This window comes from Henckelia pumila, chromosome 3 (genome assembly GCF_033568475.1).
Source record: "Henckelia pumila isolate YLH828 chromosome 3, ASM3356847v2, whole genome shotgun sequence".
NCBI lineage: Eukaryota > Viridiplantae > Streptophyta > Magnoliopsida > Lamiales > Gesneriaceae > Henckelia > Henckelia pumila.
Genome location: NC_133122.1, coordinates 91126659 through 91146565, shown reverse-complemented (window position 1 = coordinate 91146565; position 19907 = coordinate 91126659).

Sequence of the window (19907 nt, the reverse complement as noted above, 5' to 3'; positions counted from 1 at the left end):
ATCTACAAAAGTACCTCACTATCTTATGCAGAATCTAAATTTCCAAAAATACTATGCATTCTCTGATACCATAAATGTAGTGACCCTTACCGAGATCACCTACTAAACAGAACTTAGGCATGCAATTAACTTAATCAAAACAGTAATTAGAATTAAACTGCGGAAACTATAAACATTATACAATCCCAAGGAAAGGAATCTGTAAATACCCCAAATATTATATAACCAGATCGAACGGTGTATAAATCCAATACAACAGAATAAAAACCTAGACGAAGCTCCCGCTGGCCAAACACTTCCTAGCCCCTCTTGGATCCACCTGCCTCGTCCAATATCAAACCTGCCCCATGGAATAGGGTGTCCAGAAATACAGAGTACGAGACGTGAGCATAAAACGCTCATCACGTGAGTATGAGTATACATGCATGCAAGTGAACTCCCTACAGACTCGAGGTCAAAGATCAGATAACAAAGACAGACCGGGCCCTGGTATGTAGCACGCTGTGCCGTCGCTTTAGGAGGTGGCTCACATACCGAAAATACCAGTGGATACGCGGGACCCAAATCGATGGAAGTACGTCCACTAACAGGATCGGGTAAACCCTACTAACAGACATCTCAAATAGAGATAGCTCAAGATGTAAATGTATGCAGCATAAAATCATGGCATATAAATCATGCAGTCACATAATACATGCATACTCAGTCAGGATATCTCGAACAGTACTTTCGTACCTCAAATACTAGGCGCGCTCTACCAGCTCTAGGTCTACGCCTATAATCCGCACTACACTGCCAAATGATACTAATATCATTAAAGAGCTCTAAAAGCCTTAACTAGGCTATTGCATACTCCTAAAGCTATATCTTCGTCCGTCGTTAGCCCTTTGCTGTCGATTGCCTCAAAACTAGGCCACAGCTCCGCTACGACGCCTGGATCACTATGCTACTTCCGGATTCCCAATGGAACGCCTAGAATTCCCTAGATCTGAGTTAGAAGGCTAAGGAATCGAGAGAGAAGATGTGAAAGGTGTGCTCAAATGTGAGCCTCGGCACCCCTATTTATAGACAACGAACGTTGCGTCCGATCCTCCATCGTTGCGTCCGTTCTACATGACGAACGTTGCGTCTGTTCACCATCGTTGCTTCCGATGGTGCCAATGTCACATCAAGTACGTAAGCAGTGACACATTACCGATGGCACGAACGTTGCATCCGTTCCTAGAACGTTGCTTCCGTTCTGCCTGACCCTCCGGACCATTTTTGATCATTCTGGGTCTAATCCCGGGCTCCGCTAATCCATTAGAAGTCCCCTCAATCATGTTTATTGGATTAAATAACAGTTAATCACTAAAACTGGGTTCGGGCTACTACAATAACAATGTAATTTTTAATTGTCATATTCAAAATCTCCTCTCCCGAGCAATGATTTTAAATAAATATAACAATTCAATTAGTGATCAATTAATTTAAAAGACAATCAATACTAGAAAAAATAATTAATCTAGTAGAATTCAATCAAATAAAAATAAAGAGTTGTAAAAGTGTCTACACGAGGCTACGTCAACCTCTAGACTAAGAAAATTTAGTTCATGATAAAAAAATTAATAAAAACAATTCATGTTCAGAAATCTAGACATCAATTCAGTAATAATAAGTTCGAAAGAGAGAAAACAAATTTGAATATTCGATGTCGTGTCCGGTCGATCGATCTTTTTCTGTGTTCCAGTTGAAGCTTTTCAGTTGATGCAGATTTCTCCTCCAAACTATCACGATCAATCTCTCAAGACTATTCTGAGTTGTGGCGGCTACCTGCTTTTATGTGCTTCAAAATCTCTCTTATATATGTTCATAAATCCCCACGATCAACCCTACAATCTATACTCCAAGCTTTCCAAAACTCTGATTTTTTTCCGTAAATAATCATAAACGCAAATGCGCTTGTTGAAATGAGCAGATGCACTTCTCTTTCTTTTCTTCACAATCCCAGCAAGAGCGCAGATGCGCTTTCCATGCACCGCAGCTGCGCCTCCTATTTCTCTCTTAAGCGCATACTTTCTTTCCCATAAGCGCAGATGCGCATGTATCCTAGCGTAGATGCACATTCTTTCCCGCAGAGGCGTTCCATAAATCTTCAGTATTTTGTCCTTTGGCGCATCTGCTCTTCTTCTCTTGCGCATTGCATTCTCAAATCTCTGGAATTTAGCGTGGATGCTCTCCAACCTAGTGCAGCTGCTCTTCCTCACTTCTTCATTAGAGCGGATGCACAAGGTAAGTGGATTAGATGCGCTATAGTGGATTCCCCTGCTCTGCTTCTTTTTCTTCCGTTGCTGCTTCTGTCAATTCATTTTCATTTTCTTCTCATTTCTTCTTTTCATCAACAATTTACAACTAATCCTACATGCTCACAAATAACATCCAAAACGCGTTAATCCTTTCAAAACACAACAAAGCTCAGTCAAAATCATAGATAATTTAAGTGCATAAAACACACTTATCAAGCCCGTGATGTGCATCTACAGGGGTTTAATTTTATTAAATAACTCCTTATAATATGTTTCACTGGCGGAATTAATTAAGTAGTTCTGATTCCTTTTATTTTTTGGTCTTTGAAATTTTATCAGGATGAATCTGATGAAATGTTGAGTCAAAGGTTTATGGATCGATTTATGATGTTTACAAATACCTTTCTCCAGAAATCCACGTGCTCTATTTCTTCTTCCCTTCTCCCTAAACTAGTATTTCCACGTGTATACATGATCTCTGAAGTGCATATACCAAAATTTTTGAAACTATCGATATATGAATGATATGCTCAGTACTTCAGTGCATTCTGTAAAAATATTCTTAAAGGCACTCATTCTTGCCTTGTAAAAGTGTTAAGGCTTTACACCTGTCTATATGGAATGATATTTTTAACGATCTTGGAGGTTCTTGGTTTTGATTTAGTCTTGTATCCACTATGTAACAAGTATATGAAACATGATGTTGTGAAAATTCCTCGCAAGCGTACGAGTGCCAAGTTTTAATATAGTGAATAATTCAGATATCGATCCCACAGGGAGTAAAATGAAAATAATCAGTGCTTGTAATTAAAATAGTCTAAACTTTATCTAAAAAATCAACCTTTGATAATTTTGCAGAAAATAAAATAATCAGATGATTTAAAAGCACGCACACAACTTTCAGTAATAATCAATCAGAGAAAAATGGTCTAGAGGTATAGATTTCACCTGGTTTCAACAACAATCAATCCTAATTAATTAATCTTCATGAATTCCAATCAATTAATAGCCAAGAACACTTAAGTTTATTATTTCCCTCTCCCGAGCAACAAATAATATTTATCAACTACAATACAATTCCAATATTCCTATTAAGAATTTATCGCAGTGATCTATCACAAAACAATGTTCTTTTTAAAAGCTTTGTTAAAATCATACACTCTCCCGAGCTGTATAAATAATTAACAGTGTAGTTTCTACTGTCCTATTCAAAATCCCTTCTCCCGAGCAATGATTTCAAATAAATATAACAAATCAATTATTGATCAGATAATTGAAAATACAATCAATTCTAGAAAAAAACAATTAATCTAGAAACAAAACTCAATTCAATAAAATCAAAAAATCATGAAAGTGTCTACACCAGGTTCCATCTGACCTCAAGACTCTAAAAATTTAGTTCATAATAAAATTATGAATAAACCAAAACATGTTCAAAAATCCAAACATATTCAGAATAAAATAAATAAAAGATAAAAGAAACAAATCCATCGTCGACGCCATGTCCGGTCGATCAAACTACGTCTTTGTTCTTCAGATAAGCTCCAGAAAATCCTCCAAAAAAATCACACGATCAAATCTACAAAATATTTCTCTGATATGTGTATAAAATATTGTGGCGGCTCTTCCTTTTCTCTCTGATAAGAATTCCTTTTATATCATGCACAAAAGCCCACTCAAAAGCCCATAGAATAATTGCCTGAAATAATAAAATCTTTCCAAACAGCAACAGGGCGGACGCTTTTGACTCCGCGCGGGCGTGCCCTCTGTTCGAATTCTCAAATCTTCAATGCTTCAGTTCATAGCGCGATTGCTCTTCTCAAACGCTAACTTTTAGCGCTAACCTTTGGCCCAATGAAAAGCCCATTAAGAAATCTCATTTCTTGTATGTACGTTTCTTCTCTTCTTTATTCTTTCTCTACAAATAAATCTTATTTCTTATTTTCTTCAACAATACTTCTTCTTTTACATAAATTTCTTCTTTTCTCCACCAAATCTCCATAATTCCCTACGAACACAAAAATAACAAAACCCACACATAAATCTGCTCGAAACCAACAATTAACAATTAAAATCATAACTACATTAAGTGTATAAAATACACTTATCAAATACCCCAAAACTTAGACTTTTGCTAGTCCCAAGCAAAACTATTCAAAACAATAACTTCCAAAAACTCATTCTCTCAAAAACACAACAAGACTAGTCAAGAAATATTATGGAGCAATGACCTCATCAATGATTTCAAAAGAAATATCAAATCCAATCATATCACACCCAACTAACAATTGAAAATTTCAGTCATAACAAAATAACCCCATAAACTCACAATCTCCGCAACTCAGTTCAAAACACCATTCTCCAAGTTCAATTCAAACATTCATAGATCATGAGGACTTTTCAAGGTAGCATAGGATCAAATAAAGGATATAAAATCAAAAATACTCACAATTAGGTAAATGCAAAGAATAATAGTGTGTACGTGTTTCGATCAAAATTCATAATCATTAAAAGCATCAATCAACAGTCCATAGGCTAAATTCTTGCAACTCTTCTCCACTAGTATATTGGGCAACTGAGACTCGGTCAATAGGACTTAATCAGCTTATAATGTAAGGTCTGGCTCATTGCTATAAATAAAGGATAAGAATTCAAATTAAGGAGTAATTTATATTCATGCTTAAACTCTAATTTCAACTCCTTTTCTTTCACACTTTCACACTTAATTCTTTCACACTTATTTATTTGTAACTTTTTCTCACAACTTCTTTCACAACTTTTTCAATTTTTTTTTCTTTCTTTCTACTATCTCTTTTCATCTTTTCAATTCATCCACCACACCATTCCATTTTTCACAAATAAAACTAGGAGCATACAACATTTTAGCATTCAAATTACTCCCTTAAAGGTAGGAATTAGTGTTTAGCCTAATTAGGTAGTCAATGTATGACCTTGAAATAATGACAAATGGGGGTTTATTCACACGTTTACATGCATGCCATTCGATTTTCAATAAAGCTCAAACAAGGTATTAGGGATAACATGTACTAATGGGTAGCTTGAAAGGCTCAAACGAATTCAGAAAAATCGCCTAAATCATTCCTAATCTCAGTTTTGCCCGTATTTTGCCTCGAAGATTGTCCGAACTAGTTCTAGACAAGTCTCAATCCACAATTAATTCATACAAATTCCAATCAGTGCAGAAAAAAAATAATCATCAGCAGTTAACGATGATTTTCCAACAATAATTTCACATTATTCCGTACCTCAATGTACTCATATAAACGTGTAGGCTCAACTAGGCAACTAAGGATAAATTTTTCAAAAAAATCAGGCCCAAAAATTCAAAAAATGCCTCAATCATATCTATGTCTGTATGTTTCAAAAATCAGATTCAAGTATTAATCACCGAGTATATAGGAAATTATTTATTCACTTGGTTCTATTTTCTCAAAAATATTTTTCAGATAGGTGAACAATCATGGATTTCAGTTATAGCACAAAAAATATTTTTTTATCAGCCATGCATCCATTTCTTTCTTGACTTCTTTTCAACTCATCTCACTACACAATTAAACTCAACAAACATTTTATCTATGAAGCACACATAAACTCAACTACTCAACTATCAACCAACCAACTAAATAAAACATTGATTCATTCCCCAAACTTAATGTAATCATTTTCCCTAATGATTAAAAACCATAAAAAGAACAAATGATTCATACCTTCGACACCGAGCATCAGTACTCGGTATTATCAAAATTTCCAGTAAAATAACTCGCAACCGCAAAACCATTGAAGAGGTGATTTGGAGATGAGCACGACATGAACGTTCAATTCAACCTGAAAAGAATACATGCACATGATTTAAAACAAAAAAAAATTAAACGCAAAGCAATAGAAGCATAAAACGCTTAATGGCTAATGGAAAAGGACGAGTGCTAGGCATAGTAAAGCCATGAAGGTCAATGGTGCATGGATGAAGGGCCTTGGAGAGGCTGTCATGACATCATGAGTCGCAAATGGTTGGATTGTTTTAGCTGTTGGAAAGCTAGTTGCTTGATCGTTTGCGCAGCGTGCGAGCAGCTAGGAGGGCTCGATGGTGGTTGCGCGTTAGCGCTTGGATGGAGCTGGAAGTCTGCGCTATTGAGAAGCTTGAGTGGCGTGTTAGAACTAGTTGAAGCGCAGATGGAAGTGCGTTAGCACTAGGAGTCGCGCTATCGCGCTAGGTGATCATGTTGGCGCATGGAAAGGTGAAGCTTTGGATGCAATCTCGATCGCATGGAAGAGCTGCTGAGCGATTACTGATGACGGAGCATAGATTAGGAATGTTTATGCTTGGAGCTGATGTGATGCGCGTTAGCGCCATATGAAGCGCAGATGGAAAGCTTTCTTTGAGCGCGTTAGCACTGAGTAGAGCGCAGATGGTAGCTGTTAGCGCTATGGACGAGGCGCGGTTGGTGATTGTTAGCGCTAGGAGGTGGTGCGCGATAGCGCTAAGGGAAGCGCTAATTGTGTGCGCGATTGCACTAGTTCTTGCGCTGTTGCTGCATCAGTGTGGAGCATAGGAAGCGCGGGCGCTCAGCAGGAGTGGCGCGGGCGCGCCTTTAATTCGCAAATCAACGCCAATTACGTCCAGGTAAGGCACGGGCGCTCCTATAAATGGGGTGGGCGCGCCGCTTGCTCGAATTTAAGATTTTTGGAGCTTGAAAAAAAATTAAAAATTAAGAAAAATTAAGCTCAAAAACTGAAAAGAAAATACTTAAAAACAATTAAATAACAAAAATTAAATAAACTTAAAACAAAAGCAAAAAAAATAAAAATAAAAATAAAAGAAAATGCTTGGGTTGCCTCCCAAGTAGCACTTTGTTTAAAGTCCTCAGCCCGACTTTCATCGGTGTTATATCTTCCCTTTCTCTTTTACTCGCCAAGCATCAATAAAAATTGGTGCTTTGAGATCGTCGCATAAACTGCAATTAAAATTGAAAGAAATTAATTAGTAACTTAAAATAAAATAAAATAAAAACTCTAAATTAAAATATAGACTAATTGGTAACAACACTAAAAAATAATCAAAATTTACTCCCCGGCAACGGCGCCAAAGACTTGTTGTGAAAATTCCTCGCAAGCGTACGAGTGTCAAGTTTTAATATAGTGAATAATTCAGATATCAATCCCACAGGGAGTAAAATGAAAATAATCAACGATTGTAATTAAAATAGTCTAAACTTTATCTATAAAATCAACCTTTGATAATTTTGCAGAAAATAAAATAATCAGATGATTTAAAAGCACGCACACAACTTTCAGTAATAATCAATCGGAGAAAAATGGTCTAGAGGTATAGATTTCACCTGGTTTCAACAACAATCAATCCTAATTAATTAATCTTCATGAATTCCAATCAATTAATAGCCAAGAACACTTAAGTTTATTATTTCCCTCTCTTGAGCAACAAATAATATTTATCAACTACAATTCAATTCGAATATTCCTATTAAGAATTTATCGCAGTGATCTATCACAAAACAATGTTCTTTTTAAAAGCTCTGTTAAAATCATACACTCTCCCGAGCTGTATAAATAATTAACAGTGTAGTTTCTACTGTCCTATTCAAAATCCCCTCTCCCGAGCAATGATTTCAAATAAATATAACAAATCAATTATTGATCAGATAATTGAAAAGACAATCAATTCTAGAAAAAACAATTAATCTAGAAACAAAACTCAATTCAATAAAATCAAAAATTCATGAAAGCGTCTACACCAGGTTCCATCTGACCTCTAGACTCTAAAAATTTAGTTCATAATAAAATTATGAATAAACCAAAACATGTTCAAAAATCCAAACATATTCAGAATAAAATAAATAAAAGATAAAAGAAACAAATCCGTCGTCGACGCCGTGTCCGGTCGATCAAACTCCGTCTTTGTTCTTCAGATAAGCTCCAGAAAATCCTCCAGAAAAATCACACGATCAACTCTACAAAATATTTCTCTGATATGTGTATAAAATATTGTGGCGGCTCTTCCTTTTCTCTCTGATAAGAATTCCTTTTATATCATGCACAAAAGCCCACTCAAAAGCCCATAGAATAATTGCCTTAAATAATAAAATCTTTCCAAACAGCAACAGGGCGGGCGCTCTTGACTCCGCGCGGGCGTGCCCTCTGTTCGAATTCTCAAATCTTCAATGCTTCAATTCATAGCGCGATTGCTCTTCTCAAATGCTAACTTTTAGCGCTAACCTTTGGCCCAATGAAAAGCCCATTAAGAAATCTCATTTCTTGTCTGTACGTTTCTTTTCTTCTTTATTCTTTCTCTCCAAATAAATCTTATTTCTTATTTTCTTCAACAATACTTCTTCTTTTTCATAAATTTCTTCTTTTCTCCACCAAATCTCCATAATTCCCTACGAACACAAAAACAACAAAACCCACACATAAATCTGCTCGAAACCAACAATTAACAATTAAAATCATAACTACATTAAGTGTATAAAATACACTTATCAAATACCCCCAAACTTAGACTTTTGCTAGTCCCGAGCAAAACTATTCAAAACAATAACTTCCAAAAACTCATTCTCTCAAAAACACAACAAGACTAGTCAAGAAATATTATGGAGCAATGACCTCATCAATGATTTCAAAAGAAATATCAAATCCAATCATATCACACCCAACTAACAATTGAAAATTTCAGTCATAACAAAATAACCCCATAAACTCACAATCTCCGCAACTCAGTTCAAAACACCATTCTCCAAGTTCAATTCAAACATTCATAGATCATGAGGACTTTTCAAGGTAGCATAGGATCAAATAAAGGATATAAAATCAAAAACACTCACAATTAGGTAAATGCAAAGAATAATAGTGTGTACGTATTTAGTTCAAAATTCATAATCATTAAAAGCATCAATCAACAGTCCATAGGCTAAATTCTCGCAACTCTTCTCCACTAGTATATTGGGCAACTGAGACTCGGTCAATAGAACTTAATCAGCTTATAATGTAAGGTCTGGCTCATGGCTATAAATAAAGGATAAAAATTCAAATTAAGGAGTAATTTATATTCATGCTTAAACTCTAATTTCAACTCCTTTTCTTTCACACTTTCACACTTAATTCTTTCACACTTATTTATTTGTAACTTTTTCTCACAACTTCTTTCACAACTTTTTCAAATTTTTTTTCTTTCTTTCTACTACCTCTTTTCATTTTTTCAATTCATCCACCACACCATTCCATTTTTCACAAATAAAACTAGGAGCATACAACATTTTAGCATTCAAATTACTCCCTTAAAGTAGGAATTAGTGTTTAGGCTAATTAGATAGTCAATGTAGGACCTTGAAATAATGGCGAATGGGGGTTTATTCACACGTTTACACGCATTTCATTCGATTTTTAATAAAGCTCAAACAAGGTACTAGGGATAACATGTATTAATGGGTAGCTTGAAAGGCTCAAACGAATTCAGAAAAATCGCCTAAATCATTCCTAATCTCAGTTTTGCCCGTATTTCGCCTCGAAGATTGTCCGAACTAGTTCTAGACAAGTCTCAATCCACAATTAATTCATACAAATTCCAATCAGTGCAGAAAAAAAATAATCATCAGCAGTTAACGATGATTTTCCAACAAGAATTTCACATTATTCCGTACCTCAATGTACTCATATAAATGTGTAGGCACAACTAGGCAACTAAGGATAAATTTTTCAATAAAATCAGGCCCAAAAATTCAAACAATGCCTCAATCATATCTATGTCTGTATGTTTCAAAAATCAGATTCAAGTATTAATCACCGAGTATATAGGAAATTGTTTATTCACTTGGTTCTATTTTCTCAAAAATATTTGTCAGATAGGTGAACAATCATGGATTTCAGTTATAGCACAAAAAATATTTTTTATCAGCCATGCATCCATTTCTTTCTTGACTTCTTTCAACTCAACTCACTACACAATTAAACTCAACAAACATTTTATCTATGAAGCACACATAAACTCAACTACTCAACTATCAACCAACCAACTAAATAAAACATTGATTCATCCCCCAAACTTAATGTAATCATTGTCCCTAATGATTAAAAACCATAAAAAGAACAAATGATTCATACCTTCGACACCGAGCATCAGTACTCGGTATTATCAAAATTTCCAGTAAAATAACTCGCAGCCGCAAAACCATTGAAGAGGTGATTTGGAGATGAGCACGACATGAACGTTCAATTCAACCTGAAAAGAATACATGCACATGATTTAAAACACAAAAAAATTAAACGAAAACAATACAAGCATAAAACGCTTAATGGCTAATGGAAAAGGACGAGTGCTTGGCATAGTAAAGCCATGAAGGTCAATGGTGCATGGATGAAGGGCCTTGGAGAGGCTGTTATGACAGCATGAGTCGCAAATGGTTGGATTGTTGTAGCTGTTGGAAAGCTAGTTTCTTGATCGTTTGCGCAGAGTGCGAGTAGCTAGGAGGGCTCGATGGTGGTTGCGCGTTAGCGCTTGTATGGAGCTGGAAGTCTGCGCTATTGAGAAGCTTGAGTGGCGCGTTAGCACTAGTTGAAGCGCAGATGGGAAGCACGGATGGAAGTGCGTTAGCGCTAGGAGTCGCGCTATCGCACTAGGTGATCATGTTGGCGCATGGAAAGGTGAAGCTTCGGATGCAATCTCGATCGCATGGAAGAGCTGCTGAGCGATTACTGATGACGGAGCATAGATTAGGAATGTTTATGCTTGGAGCTGATGTGATGCGCGTTAGCGCCATATGAAGCGCAGATGGAAAGCTTTCTTTGAGCGCGTTAGCACTGAGTAGAGCGCAGATGGTAGCTGTTAGCGCTATGGACGAGGCGCGGTTGGTGATTGTTAGCGCTAGGAGGTGGTGCGCAATAGCGCTAAGGGAAGCGCTAATTGTGTGCGCGATTGCGCTAGTTCTTGCGCTGTTGCTGCATCAGTGTGGAGCATAGGAAGCGCGGGCGCTCAGCAGGAGTGGCGCGGGCGTGCCTTTAATTCGCAAATCAACGCCAATTTCGTCTAGGTAAGGCGCAGGAGCTCCTATAAATGGGGTGGGCGCGCCGCTTGCTCGAATTTAAAATTTTTGGAGCCTGAAAAAAATTAAAAATTAAGAAAAATTATGCTCAAAAAATGAAAAGAAAATACTTAAAAACAATTTAATAACAAAAATTAAATAAACTGAAAACAAAAGCAAAAAAAAATAAAAATAAAAATAAAAGAAAATGCTTGGGTTGCCTCTTAAGTAGCGCTTTGTTTAAAGTCCTCAGCCCGACTTTCATCGGTGTTAGATCTTCCCTTTCTCTTTTACTCGCCAAGCATCAATAAAAATTGGCGCTTTGAGATCGTCGCATAAACTGCAATTAAAATTGGAATAAATTAATTAGTAACTTAAAATAAAATAAAATAAAAACTCTAAATTAAAATCTAGACTAATTGGTAACAACACTAAAAAATAATCAAAATTTACTCCCCGGCAACGGCGCCAAAGACTTGTTTTGAAAATTCCTCGCAAGCGTACGAGTGTCAAGTTTTAATATAGTGAATAATTCAGATATCGATCCCACAGGGAGTAAAATGAAAATAATCAGTGCTTGTAATTAAAATTGTAGTAGCCCGTAACCAAAAATCAGTAATTGAGGGATTAATCATAATTACTTGGGTAGAGTTCGGAAGCTCCGATCAGGATCGGAAGCTCTGAACAGGATCTGAAGCTCCGATCGATATTACATCAGGCATGACGTGTGGCAAGATCGGAAGCTCCGATCAGGACCGGAAGCTCCGATCACCCCTATCTGGAGTCAACAAGTGATATTTTGACACGTGGCAGATCAGGATCTTCGGAAGCTCCGATGGCAGGATCAGACGTTCCGATCGAGGTTCGGACGTTCCGATCAAGGATCGGAAGTTCCGATCGTTGTCTATAAATAGAAGGCCGAGGCTTCACTTTCATTTGCCAATTCCGAGTTCTCCTTTCCCTTCTAGTCCTTTTGGAGCTGTTCTAGTCTTCTTAGGCTTGGTCCGAAGGTCGGCGAGGCGTTCGGTAGTCGTAGCGGAGTTGTGCCCAAGTTCTGGAGGCATCAACATCAAAGGGCTAACGACGGATGAAGGTATAGCTTTTGCTTCCTATAAATATTTAGGAGTATGCAATAGCTTAGTTAAGGCTTTTAGAGCACTTTAATGATAGTAGTATCATTTGGCAGTGTAGAGCAGACTATAGGCGTGGACCTAGAGTTGGTAAAGCTTGCACTGTTTTGAGGTACGAAAGTACTGTTCGAGATATCCTGACTGAGTATGCATGTATTATGTGACTGCATGATTTATATGCCATGATATTATACTGCATTCATTTGCATCTTGCTGTATCTCTTTCGAGATGTCTGTTAGTAGGGTTGTACCCTATCCTGTTAGTGGATGGACTTCCATCGATTTGGGTCCGGCGTATCCACGGTTATCTCAATATGGGAGCCACCTCCTGAAGCGACGGCACAACGTGCTACATACCAGGGCCCAGTCTGTCTCTGTTATCTGATCCTTGACCTCGAGTCTATAGGGAGTTCACTTTGCATGCATGTATACTCATACTCTCGCACTGAGCGTTTTATGCTCACGTCTCGTACTCTGTATTTTCTGGATACCCTATTCCATGGGGCAGGTTTGCGATTGGACGAGGAGGGTGGATCCAGGGGGGGCTAGTCAGTGGTTGGCCAGCTGGAGCTTCGCTTAGGTTTTATTACTGTTGTTTGGGTTTATACAGCTATTCGATTTGGTTGTATATTATTGGATTAATTACAGATTCCTTTACTTGGGATTGTATAATGTTTATGGTTTCCGCAGTTTTATTCTGATATCTGTTTTATTAAGTTAATTGCATGCCTAAGTTCTGTTTAGTAGGTGATCTGGGTAAGGGTCACTACATTTATGGTATCAGAGCATGCAAAAGAATTCTTGGGATTTAGTCTCATCTTGAGGTATTTTTGTAGATGTCAAATCGTGACGACCAGAGTTCTCATGGCAGTGTTGGTGGGCGTTGGGGTGATGCCGACCGGGAGCCTCGTCGAGAACGGCATCATCGTCACCATGACGACGAGCGTTTCACTGTGCGTCGATTCTTAGCTATGGGTCCTAAGCCCTTAGTTGGAGGTGAGTCTCCGGAGGATGCGGAGAACTGGTTAGACCGCATGGAGACGACCTTTCAGACTTTCCAATGCACCGAGGAGCAGAAGGTGGAAACCCTTGGCTATCTTCTAGATTGGCGTGCACGCAGGTGGTGGAGGTTTACTTCTGCACCTTTTGTTGCAGCGAGAGGAGTGGCCACCTGGGCCGAGTTCCGCACAGCTTTCCAAAAGCGGTATTTTCCTCCTGCACTCCGACAATCGAAGGCGGGCGAGCTACTGAGTCTGCGACAGGGAGCCATGTCTATCGATGAGTATCAGCAGAGGTTCTTTGATCTGCTATCCTATTGCCCCGAGATTGCTGATAGCTCAGAGATGAAGTATAATCTGTTCCTTCAGGGCCTTAACCCTGAGATCCATGACCATGTGGCGGTTGGCGACGACATGTCCTACGAGGGTTTGGTGAGCCGTTGTCACCAGGCAGAGGACAACATTCGGCGGAACAAGTCTTTCTCTCAGTCGAGACCTGCTAGTTCTTTGGGTCCCCGTGCCCAAACTTTCAAGAAGTCTGGATCTTCTTCTTCCTCTGGTTCTGGAGGTGTTGTTCGTTACGGTAAGAAGGACAAGTGTGATCACTGTGGGAAGAACCATCCATCCGACAAGTGCCGTAGAGCTTCTGGAGCTTGTTTCCGTTGTGGAGAGACTGGTCACATCCGGAGGGATTGTCCACTGTCTGGGGGAGGTGGTTCTGGTTCTGGTTCAGGATCGGGTTCTCAGGACACCGTACAGCAGAGGTCGCAGGGACAGTCTGCTGGGAGTTCTCATTTGAGGCCATGAGCTTCTGGCCAGGTGTTTGCCCTGAGACATGATCAGGCTGTGGAGGAGAATGAGAAAGTCATCACAGGTACATTTCTGCTTTATGGCATACCTGCTCTTGTACTTATTGATACTGGTGCATCTCATTCCTTCATTTTTGCACGTTTTGTTAAGAGGCATAAGTTACCATGCATTGCACTAGACGTAGTGATGTCTGTTTCTACTCCGACGGGCCAATCTGCTTTGGCTAAGCGTCTAGTGATGGGTTGCCCTTTAGAGTTCGAAGGGAACATTCTGTTAGCGAATCTCATGGTCCTGGCGATGGACGACTTTGATTGCATTTTGGGAATAGATATGTTGACTACCTATCGAGCTTCAGTGGACTGCTATCAGAGATTAGTACGCTTTCATCCAGAGGGGAGTGAGAGTTGGTTTTTTTATGGTGAGGGAGCGCGACCCCCGATGCCTTTGGTATCAGCTTTGAGAGCCTGTCGAGCTCTAGAGTCTGGCGGGGAAGGCTACCTTATCTATGCAGTTGATTTGTCCGCTGAGAGTATTGGGATAGAGAGCATTCCTGTTGTGGATGAATTTCCAGATGTATTTCCTGATGAAATTCCGGGTTTTCCTCCTGCTAGGGAAGTCGAGTTTGGCATAGAGTTGATGCCGGGTACTTTGCCTATTTCTAGAGCACCGTATCGTCTGGCTCCGTCAGAGATGCATGAGTTGAAGAATCAGCTACAGGATCTTTTGGACAAGGGGTACATTCGTCCTAGTGTGTCTCCTTGGGGGGCTCCTGTTCTCTTCGTAAAGAAGAAGGATGGGTCGATGCGGCTGTGCATTGACTATCGACAGCTGAATCGAGTCACTGTGAAGAACAGGTATCCGTTGCCTCGTATTGATGACTTGTTCGATCAGCTGCAGGGCACGTCAGTTTACTCCAAGATTGACTTGAGATCTGGGTATCATCAGTTGAGAGTCCGTGATCAGGACGTAGCCAAGACTGCATTCCGTACTCGCTATGGGCATTACGAGTTCCTAGTGATGCCATTTGGTTTGACTAATGCACCGGCTATATTCATGGATTTGATGAACCGTGTCTTCAGGGAGTAATTGGACAAGTTTGTCGTGGTTTTCATTGATGACATCTTGGTGTATTCACGTAATACGGAAGAGCATGTTTCTCACTTGCGGTTGGTACTGCAAACTCTTAGAGATGAGCAGTTGTATGCCAAGCTGAGCAAGTGTGAGTTCTGGATGGATAGAGTGGTCTTTCTCGGCCATATCATATCCAGGGAGGGGATTTCTGTTGATCCAAGCAAGATTGAAGCGGTACTTAACTGGTCGCGTCCGACGACAGTTGCTGAGATCCGTAGTTTTCTGGGTCTAGCAGGGTATTCTGAACTTCTCTCAGTTAGCTCGACCGTTGACGCAGCTTACCCGCAAGGGTGTGGATTTTGAGTGGTCCTCCGAGTGTGAGGAGAATTTCTGTGAGCTTCGACGGCGATTGACTTCTGCGCCAGTGTTGGCATTACCGTCAGGATCTGGAGGGTATGTAGTTTACACGGATGCTTCTCTTCAAGGGTTAGGTTGTGTCCTGACTCAGAATGGGCATGTGATTGCATACGCTTCTATACAGCTGAAGCTTCACGAGGACAACTACCCAGTCCATGATTTGGAGTTAGCAGCCATTGTGTTTGCTTTGAAGATCTGGCGTCATTATCTGTCTGGCGAGAAATTTGAGATCTTCACCGACCATAAGAGTCTCAAGTATTTGTTCACTCAGGCGGATTTGAACATGAGGCAGAGACGTTGGATGGACTTGCTTAAGGACTATGATTGCAAGATTAAGTACCATCCGGGAGCTGCTAATCTCACCGCTGATGCTTTGAGTCGCAAGGTGCGACTATCCGCACTTCAGACTTGTTCGATGTCTAGTGCGATCAGTGACTGTTGTACTTCAGGTTATACCTTCAAGCATAAGAAAGGTATGCAGAGTATCCAGATGTTTGCGATATTATCTGAGCCAGCCTTGTATTCGCGGATCCGAGATGCTCAGATGTCTGATTCAAAGACCCAGCGTTTAGCTCGTCTAGCTAACGAGGGTAGCTCGTCTGGATTTCATTATCAGTCAGATGGCTTTCTGTGTTTGTCTGGTAGGCTTGTGATTCCTCAGGATGAAGAGTTGCGAGAGGAGATTTTGTCTCAGGCGCATCGCACTAAGTTGAGTATTCACCCCGGGAGCAACAAGATGTACAAGGATCTACGTACTCGTTTCTGGTGGAAAGGAATGAAACGCAGTGTTTATCAGTTTGTTTCGAGATGTTTGGTGTGTCAACAAGTCAAGGCAGAGCACCGACGACCTGGAGGATTGCTTCACAGTCTGCCTATTCCTGAATGGAAATGGGAGTTTATCACAATGGACTTTGTGACCCATTTGCTGGTATCCCCGAGGAACTGTGATGCTATCTGGGTTGTGGTAGACCGACTCACCAAGTCAGCGCATTTCATTGCCTATAGCCGAGAGTACTCAGTGGATCGCATGGCACGGATGTACATTCAGGAGATCGTCCGACTTCATGGAGTGCCTTTGAGCATTGTCAGCGATCGGGACCCCAGGTTTACTTCTAGATTCTGGGGGAGTGTTCAGCGTGCGATGGGTACTACTCTCAGTTTGAGTACAGCCTATCATCCGGAGACTGATGGTCAGTCAGAGTGCACTATCCGTACTTTAGAGGATATGCTTAGAGCGTGCGTCATGGATTTTGGTAGAGTTCGGAAGCTCCGAAGGTGAGTTCGGAAGCTCCGATCAGGATCGGAAGCTCCGAACAGGATCGGAAGCTCCGATCGATATTACGTCAGGCATGACGTGTGGCAAGATCGGAAGCTCCGATCAGGACCGAAAGCTCCGATCACCCCTATCTGGAGTCAACAAGTGATATTTTGACACGTGGCAGATCAGGATCTTCGGAAGCTCCGATGGCAGGATCGGACGTTCCGATCGAGGTTCGGACGTTCCGATCAAGGATCGGAAGTTCCGATCGTTGTCTATAAATAGAAGGCCGAGGCTTCACTTTCATTTTCCAATTCCGAGTTCTCCTTTCCCTTCTAGTCCTTTTGGAGCTGTTCTAGTCTTCTTAGGCTTGGTCCGAAGGTCGGCGAGGCGTTCGGTAGTCGTAGCGGAGTTGTGCCCAAGTTCTGGAGGCATCGACATCAAAGGGCTAACGACGGACGAAGGTATAGCTTTTGCTTCCTATAAATATTTAGGAGTATGAAATAGCTTAGTTAAGGCTTTTAGAGCACTTTAATGATAGTAGTATCATTTGGCAGTGTAGAGCAGACTATAGGCGTGGACCTAGAGTTGGTAAAGCTTGCACTGTTTTGAGGTATGAAAGTACTGTTCGAGATATCCTGACTGAGTATGCATGTATTATGTGACTGCATGATTTATATGCCATGATATTATGCTGCATTCATTTGCATCTTGCTGTATCTCTTTCGAGATGTCTGTTAGTAGGGTTGTACCCTATCCTGTTAGTGGATGGACTTCCATCGATTTGGGTCCGGCGTATCCACGGTTATCTCGGTATGGGAGTCACCTCCTGAAGCGATGGCACAGCGTGCTACATACCAGGGCCCGGTCTGTCTCTGTTATCTGATCCTTGACCTCGAGTCTATAGGGAGTTCACTTTGCATGCATGTATACTCATACTCTCGCACTGAGCGTTTTATGCTCACGTCTCGTACTCTGTATTTTCTGGACACCCTATTCCATGGGGCAGGTTTGCGATTGGATGAGGAGGGTGGATCCAGGAGGGGCTAGTCAGTGGTTGGCCAGCTGGAGCTTCGCTTAGGTTTTATTACTGTTGTTTGGGTTTATACAGCTATTCGATTTGGTTGTATATTATTGGATTAATTACAGATTCCTTTACTTGGGATTGTATAATGTTTATGGTTTCCGCAGTTTTATTCTGATATCTGTTTTATTAAGTTAATTGCATGTCTAAGTTCTGTTTAGTAGGTGATCTGGGTAAGGGTCACTACAAAAATAGTCTAAACTTTATCTAGAAAATCAACCTTTGATAATTTTGCAGAAAATAAAATAATCAGATGATTTAAAAGCACGCACACAACTTTCAGTAATAATCAATCAGAGAAAAATGGTCTAGATGTATAGATTTCACCTGGTTTCAACAACAATCAATCCTAATTAATTAATCTTCATGAATTCCAATCAATTAATAGCCAAGAACACTTAAGTTTATTATTTCCCTCTCCCGAGCAACAAATAATATTTATCAACTACAATTCAATTCCAATATTCTTATTAAGAATTTATCGTAGTGATCTATCACAAAATAATGTTCTTTTTAAAAGCTCTGTTAAAATCATACACTCTCCCGAGCTGTATAAATAATTAACAGTGTAGTTTCTACTGTCCTATTCAAAATCCCCTCTCCCGAGCAATGATTTCAAATAAATATAACAAATCAATTATTGATCAGATAATTGAAAATACAATCAATTCTAGAAAAAAACAATTAATGTAGAAACAAAACTCAATTCAATAAAATCAAAAATTCATGAAAGCGTCTACACCAGGTTCCATCTGACCTCTAGACTCTAAAAATTTAGTTCATAATAAAATTATGAATAAACCAAAACATGTTCAAAAATCCAAACATATTCAGAATAAAATAAATAAAAGATAAAAAAAAACAAATCCGTCGTCGACGCCGTGTCCGGTCGATCAAACTCCGTCTTTGTTCTTCAGATAAGCTCCAGAAAATCCTCCAGAAAAATCACACGATCAACTCTACAAAATATTTCTCTGATATGTGTATAAAATATTGTGGCGGCTCTTCATTTTCTCTCTGATAAGAATTCCTTTTATATCATGCACAAAAGCCCACTCAAAAGCCAATAGAATAATTGCCTGAAATAATAAAATCTTTCCAAACAGTAAAGGGCGGGCGCTCTTGACTCCGCGCGGGCGTGCCCTCTGTTCGAATTCTCAAATCTTCAATGCTTCAGTTCATAGCGCGATTGCTCTTCTCAAATGCTAACTTTTAGCGCTAACCTTTGGCCCAATGAAAAACCCATTAAGAAATCTCATTTCTTGTCTGTACGTTTCTTCTCTTATTTATTCTTTCTCTCCAAATAAATCTTATTTCTTATTTTCTTCAACAATACTTCTTCTTTTTCATAAATTTCTTCTTTTCTCCACCAAATTTCTATAATTCTCTACGAACACAAAAACAACAAAGCCCACACATAAATCTGCTCGAAACCAACAATTAACAATTAAAATCTAACTACATTAAGTGTATAAAATACATTTATCACATGACTTTGTTATCATTTATCACAGAACTTGTATGTGTCGATTTCCAACAAATTTATGAACTGTGTCCATTGTTTTTTTAGGTTGTATTGATATCTGCAACCCTTTAAAATGAAATACTATTGATTACAAGCAAATTCATGATTGATCCAATTCGTATTCTTCTAAAACATGATGGATTGACTCTGGAGGTAGGCCTGTTTTCATGATTTATTTTCTACTTTAAGGAGAAAAGACTGTAAATGTAAGGGGGTGGTAGGAGGAAAGAAAGTGCTAGACTTATGATCATGTATTTTCATTCAAACTCATCATATTTT